This window comes from Tupaia chinensis, unplaced genomic scaffold (assembly GCF_000334495.1).
Source record: "Tupaia chinensis unplaced genomic scaffold, TupChi_1.0 Scaffold144355_1, whole genome shotgun sequence".
Lineage (NCBI taxonomy): Eukaryota > Metazoa > Chordata > Mammalia > Scandentia > Tupaiidae > Tupaia > Tupaia belangeri.
The window spans coordinates 4,753-11,570 of record NW_006204215.1 but is presented as its reverse complement, the minus strand read 5'-3'; the positions used below and the strand labels follow the sequence as shown (position 1 = coordinate 11,570).

Sequence of the window (6,818 nt, the reverse complement as noted above, 5' to 3'; positions counted from 1 at the left end):
ACCATTGGGTCTTCTATGTATACAATCATGTCATCTGCAAATAGAGTTTCACCTCTTCTTTTCCTATTTGAATGGCTTTTATTTTATTCTAGTTTCTGATTGCATTACCAAGCACTTCCAGTAATATATTGAAAAGGAGTGGAGAAAGTGGGCATCCTTGCCTTCTACCAGTTTTTAGTGGAAAAGTTTTCAGCTTTTCTCCATTATGGATGATGTTCATTATGGGTTGTTCATAAATAGCTTTTATTTTGCTGAGAAATGATGCTTCTATCCCAATTTTGGTGAGAGTCTTGATCATGAAGGGATGTTGTATCTTATAAAATGCGTTTTCTGCATCAATTGATATGATCATATGTGTTTTTTATTTTTATTTCTGTTAATACAGTATATTACATTTATGGTTTTACATATGTTGAGTCAAACCTGTATTCCTGAAATAAAGCTTACCTGGTTGTGATTTATAATCTTTTTTTTATGTTATTGGATATGATTTGCTAGTATCTTGTTGAGAATCTTTGCATCGATATTCATCAGACATATTGGTCTATAGTTTTCTTTCCTTTTCCTGTCCTTATCTGTTTTATGGATAAGGGTGATGGAGCCTTTGTAGGATGATTTAAGGACAGATTCACACTTTAGGATCTTTAGAAATAATTAGATCAGAATGGGGCTTAGCCCCTTTTTAAAAGTTTGATAGAATTCAGAGTGAAGCCATCAGGATCAGGGCTTTTCTTTGTTGAGAGGTTATTTATTACTGATTCAATCTCCTGGCTTGTTATGTGCCTATTCAGACTTTCTATATCCTCCTGGCTCAATCTTGGTCAATTATATGTGATTATTATTACTTCCTTTTGTTTTGACCAAAGAAAAACAGAATGAGAGGGAGAGCAAGAAAGCAAGCCATCAAATCTTGGACTTAAACTGCCATCGACCTTGTGGATGCCCAGTACTGTCAACCACCACACCATCTGCTGGCTGCTGATTTTCAACAATGAGGCCAGGATCATAGATAGGGAGAGAACAGTACTTCAACGTGGTTCTGAAAATAATCAATATCTACTTCAGAAAGAACAGATTAAATTTAAATGTAAGGCAGATAACAAGACTACAGGAGAGAAAAAAAAATTAGGGGAAATGCCTCAGGTATTGGTCTGAGAAAAGATTTGTTGATGAAGACCTAAAAAATCAGAGGCAACAAAAGCAAAAAGGTACAACAGTTATTATAGGAAACTAAAATGACTCTGTTCAGAAATTAATCAACAGGAAGAAGAGACATCCTGTAGGAGAGGGAAAAATGTACTTTTGATCTATTCATCTATTGAAGGATTCATATTCAGAGTATAAAAGAAAATCAATAAACCCAACTGAGGAAAAAACCCAGGTTACAAAATTAAGTCAAGACACTAGTAAACATTTCTAAAGAAACATACAATGACGAAGTATGTGAAAAAAATTTAAACATCACTAATTACCAGTAAAATATAAATCAAAGCTACAGTGATGTTTTACTTTACCCCCATTAGAATGGCCATTTTCTGAGACAAAAAATAACAAATGTGAAGTGATAAAACATGACACATTGCAAAGTGATAAAACATGACACATGGAAAGGTTTAGAGACTTCCATGATATACTTGGCATACTTATACCCACAATCTGGGGCTGGCTGTGACTAAAGGTGTCTCAATAATGTTTTGAGACAGCGGCATCAGAGCCTGTTTCTTGGAATATGGCACTCTCTCTTTGTGAAAAAGAGGTTAGTTGTATATTTGGGAGTTTATTTCTGGGGTCTCTATTCTGTTCCACTGATCCATCTGTCTTTTTGTGCCAATACCATGCTATTTTGATTATCACAGCTTTGTATATTTCCAGGTCAGGGAGTGAGATGTTGCTCACTCCACTCTTCTTGTGCAGGATTGCATTGGCAATACACAGTATTTTATGATTCCAGAAAAATTGTATGATTGTCTTTTCTAGGTCTGTGAAGGATGTCTCTGGAACTTTAATGGGAATTGTGTTAAATATGCACACTAATTTGGGTAGAATTGCCATTTTATTATATTTATTATTCCAATCCAGGAACATGGGATCTCCTTACACTTTTTTGGGGTCATTTTCAATTTCTGTTTTTAGCTTCTCACAGTTTTTGTTGTGTAGGTCTTTAACTTTTTTGGTTATATTTATTCCTAGCTATCTTATACTTTTGTGACTATAGTGAATGAAATTACTTTCTTCAGTTCTATCTCCATCTGCCTGCTGTTCATACATACAAATGCTATAGATTTCTGTATGCTGATTTTGTATCCTGAAACCTTACTGTATTCATGTATTACTTCTAGGATTTTTTTCATGGATACCATTGGGTCTTGTATGTATACCATTATGCCATTTGCAAATAGAGATAGTTTTACCTCTTCTTTTCCTATTAAAGTACATTTTATTTTATTCTCCTTTCTCATTGTGCTAGCAAGGACTTCTAGTACTATGTTGAAGAGGACTGGAGAATGTGGGTATCCTTGTCTTGTACCTGTTTTTGGTGGAAAGGCTTTCAGCTTCTTCTCATTCAGGATGATGTTAGCTATGGGTTTTTCATTGATAGTTTTTATTGTGTTGAGAAATGACCCTCTATGCCAATTTTGCTAAGAGTTTTGATTATAAATGGATGTTGTATCTTATCAAATGTTTTTACTGCATCAAATGATATAATCATATGGTTTTTATCTTTCTTCCTGTTAAGATGGTGTATTACATTTATGGTTTTTTATATGTTGGACCAACCTTGCATCCCTAGAATAAAGCCTACCTGTTTATGATGTATAATCTTTTTTATATGTTGTTGGCTATGATTTCCAAGTATCTTATTGCAAACTTTTGCATTTGTACTCATCAGGGATATTGGTCTATAGTTTTCCTTCTTTGTCCTGTCCTTGTCTGTTTTAAGGATAAGGACAATGGAGGCTTCATAGAATTCATTAGGAAGATTCACCCTTTTAGATCTTTAGAAATAACTTGAGCAGTATGGGAGTTAACATTCCTTTAAAAGTTTTAGAATTCAGAGGAGAAATCATCAGGACCAGGGCTTTTCTTTGTTGGGAGATTCAATCTTCTGGATTGTTACTGGCCTATTCAGACTTTCTACATCCTCTTGACTCTATCTCAATAGATATGTGTCCAGGAATTTGTCAATCTCATCCACATTTTCTTTTTTGTTACATAGAGTTATTCATAGTATCCTCTAATGATGTTTTATATTTCTATTAAGTCTGTTGTTTTATTGCCTACTTTATTAGAAATTTGATTTACCTGGTTCCTTTTTATCTTCTTCTTAATTAGTCAAGCTAACAGTTTGTCAATTTTGTTTATCTTTTAAAGGAACCAGCTTTTACTTTTACTTAATTTCTGTATAGTTTGTTTATTTTCTGTCATTTATCTCTGCTCAGATCTTTATTATTTTCTCCTAGAGATTTTTTTTTAATCTTTTCCTCTTGCTTTTCCAATTTTTTGAGACATGTTAGGTGGTCCATTTGACTTATTTTCATCTACTTCTTATAAGCACTAATTACTATGAACTTCTCTCTGATGACTGCTTTTGCAGTGTCCCAAAGATTATGGAAACTTCTGTCCTCATTTTCTTTGCTTCCATGAATCTTTTGATTCCTGTCTTAGTTTCTTCAGTAGTTTTGATGTCATTCCTGAAGAAGTTTGTTGGCGTCCGCCCCAGGTTTTGGGTCTGTTTGAATGATGATCAGGGGGCTGCTGGTGAGGAAGAGAAAGAGGACGAGAAAGAGAAAGTCCTCCATCTTGCCAGGACCGGGGAATTGGAAAGAATGAGATAAAGGGATAGAGTAGAAATGGACACAGGCAGCCTGAGTCTAGGTAGCCCAAGCAACTTGTCCCGCCCAGACAAACTGGATGTCTTTATTTATAGTACAAGGAGACCTTACACATGTATGTTTCATGATACTTCATAGATTGGTTTCCAGGTTACAGACAATAAAAAGCAGTTAACAGGTCTATAAGAGATTAGTCATACCAGGGCCAGGTGTATCCCTTGATGATAATCCCATCAAGAGAAAATCTCATCTTCTTTTCTAATGCAGAGAACTAGCTGTTAGGTGTGGGGAAGGAGCTAAAGAACTTCTCTATAAGGAGTGCACTGCCACACCCAGAAAAGTCTAAAGAACCTTTCAGATGCAGAGCAGGGATTGGATTTTAATTATTGGGGTCAAGATGTTTCTTGAAGTCCATCAGATGTGTCTGTTGGAACACCACTAGTAATTTCCACCGTTGTTCTGTCTGCAGCCAAGGTCAGTGAAAGACAAGTTACAAGGTTCTGCCAAACCCAAAAAGAGCAGGTGGTGTTTGCTCAGAGCATGTTCCCACACCTCAGATTCTCTGTCTTAAATGTGTCCCCACAGAAGTTATTTAGTTTCCATGTGTTTGTGTATTTTTGACTATTTTTCTTAAAATGAATATGAAGTTTAATTCCATCATGGTCAGAGAAGATGCTGGATATAATTTCTATGTCTTTAAATCTGTAAAAGCTTACCTTGTGCCTTATCATATGGTCAATCTTTGAAAAGGTTCCATGAAGGGATGAGAAAAAAGTATATTTCATGGTTTTGGGGTGAAAGGTTCTATAGATGTCTATTAAGTCCTTTTGATTTATGACATCATTTAGGTCCTTTATCTCTTTAATTATTTTTGTCTAAATGATCTGTCCAGGGAAGATTGTAGGGTATTGAGGTCTCCAACAGTCAGTGTGTTGTAGTCTGTCTCTCCCTTGTTATCTAATAGTCTTTCCTTCACATAGTTGGATACTCCTGAGTTAGGTGCATAGGTATTTATAAGCATTATATCTTCTTGATGGATTAGCTCTTTTACTACTATATAGTGCCCTTCTTTGTCTCTTCAAAATCTATTTTGTCTGAAATGAGTATCATGACTTCAGCTCTTTTTTGGTTCCCATGTGCATGGAATACCTTTTGCCAACCCTTCACTTTCAGTCTAAGTATGTCTTTATTCATGAGATGCATTTCTTGTAGGCAGTAGATAAATTTATTTTTATATTTTCTTCTCTTTATTGGAGAATTTAATCCATTAACATTCCATGTTATTATCAATATTTTCAGATCTGTCCCTACCTTTAAGTTGGCCATTGTCTTGGTTGTCTTTTATTCCCTTATTTCTGGCTGTTTATTCTTTAGCTTTCCTGAAACAGGAAACTTTTCAGAGTTTTTTTTTTAATTATTAAAAATTATGTTTGTCATTATTATTATTATTATTATTTTAATTTGACCAGAGAGAGACAGAGATAGAAAAGGAAAGTGAGAAAGCAAGCCACCAAGTCCAGAACTCAAACCATGGTCAGCCAAGTGGGAATCTAGTGCCTTTAACCACCATGCTGCCTGCAGGTCCCTTCTTTTCAAAGGTTCTTGAAGAACTCATTTGTTGTTGGCAAATTCTTTGTTTTATGCTGGGGTCCAGCCTTGGCATGGGTGGGTTCTCTCATCAGAACCAGTGCAGGAAAGGAAGACGGAGGCCTCGATGCCTTTTCATGCACATCCTGAGTTGGACACTCCCCAGAGATTGCTCTCTGTAGAGTGACCACTGCTAGGAATCAACGTGCTGTTTTATTGAAAATGTGATACATGCAAGTAAATGGATGAGGGGCTATGTGTTCTAATTATCAGTTCATAAAGTTTTAACAATAGGGAACATAGGTTCCATTCAGAGTTAGATTAAGGGTGGGTCTATTGCAGTTCTGCAGTTGTTCGTTTGATGTAGGCAGGTCTTCATGGAATGCAGTTTCAAGAAAGCAGCTCCAGCAAGCAGAGATAATTATCAGCTGATGCAGCAGCAGCCATCTTGTGATTACTGAGCATGATGCTGAGAAAAGAAAATCTCATGTATAGATATTAGTTCTTATGGATCTCAGTAAAGAATGACACTTACATAATTTTATAGGGATCTAAAACTTAATTCAAGGAATCCTAATATACTTATCTATTTAAAAGGGGTGAAGCTATTGTTCACTTGATGAGGGCAAGAATACAGCTTTTTCAACAGGTGGTAAAGTGACCAACAAGTTAATGAAGAAATTTAAAGTGAGTTTGTGGCATATATAAGCATTCTATTGTGCCTTTGGCACCGCTGTTATGTATTTTGTTAGAATATTAGCTACCATGGGGCGGGAGTGTCTTGAGCCATTTTCTACCTAAAAGTTTATTTTTAAACTTATGTTAAATGTACCTTGAAGGGCCTTCCAAAGGTCAAGAAGATTTCTGCCTAGATGTGACTTCAGGGATGAAGCATTGTAATTAGCAGTAGGTGGTTAGGGCAAAGGGGAGTGGTTGGGGGGACTTTAGGGAAATCTTATCAAATACTCAGGATGTATAAGAGAGCTATGTAATTATTTTAAAGTAGCATATCAAGGAGTCTGAGGGGGGTCACTGTCCTCAAAGGTCCTCAAGCTGTCCTCAAAGGTCAAAGACTCAAAACAGATCCTGGGACCCCACCAGGTCAGACTCCTCCAGTTTTGTCTGAGAAGATTTTAATCTTTTTTTTTTTTCCCAAATGAAGGATAATCTTGCTAGAAGCAATAATTTTGATTGAAATTGCTTCTCTTGGGGCCAGCAGTTGGCATAATGGCTATGTTGCTGGACTCCCATGTAGTTGATCATGGTCTGGTGGCTTAAACTCACATTGGGCACATGTGTGTGTGTATTTGTGTCCAATGTCCTGAGAAGAGAATGAACGAGAAGTGATTGTGGCATGGCCATTCCCCTTGGGGGGTGATTTTTCAATTTATGTCTCTT

General features: G+C 36.2%; 1 pseudogene; it reads left to right on the top strand.

The window, feature by feature from the left end:
- The window catches only part of LOC102495177 (protein CDV3 homolog), a 13,714-nt pseudogene that overhangs the window by 5,566 nt on the left and 1,330 nt on the right, over positions 1-6,818 (top strand).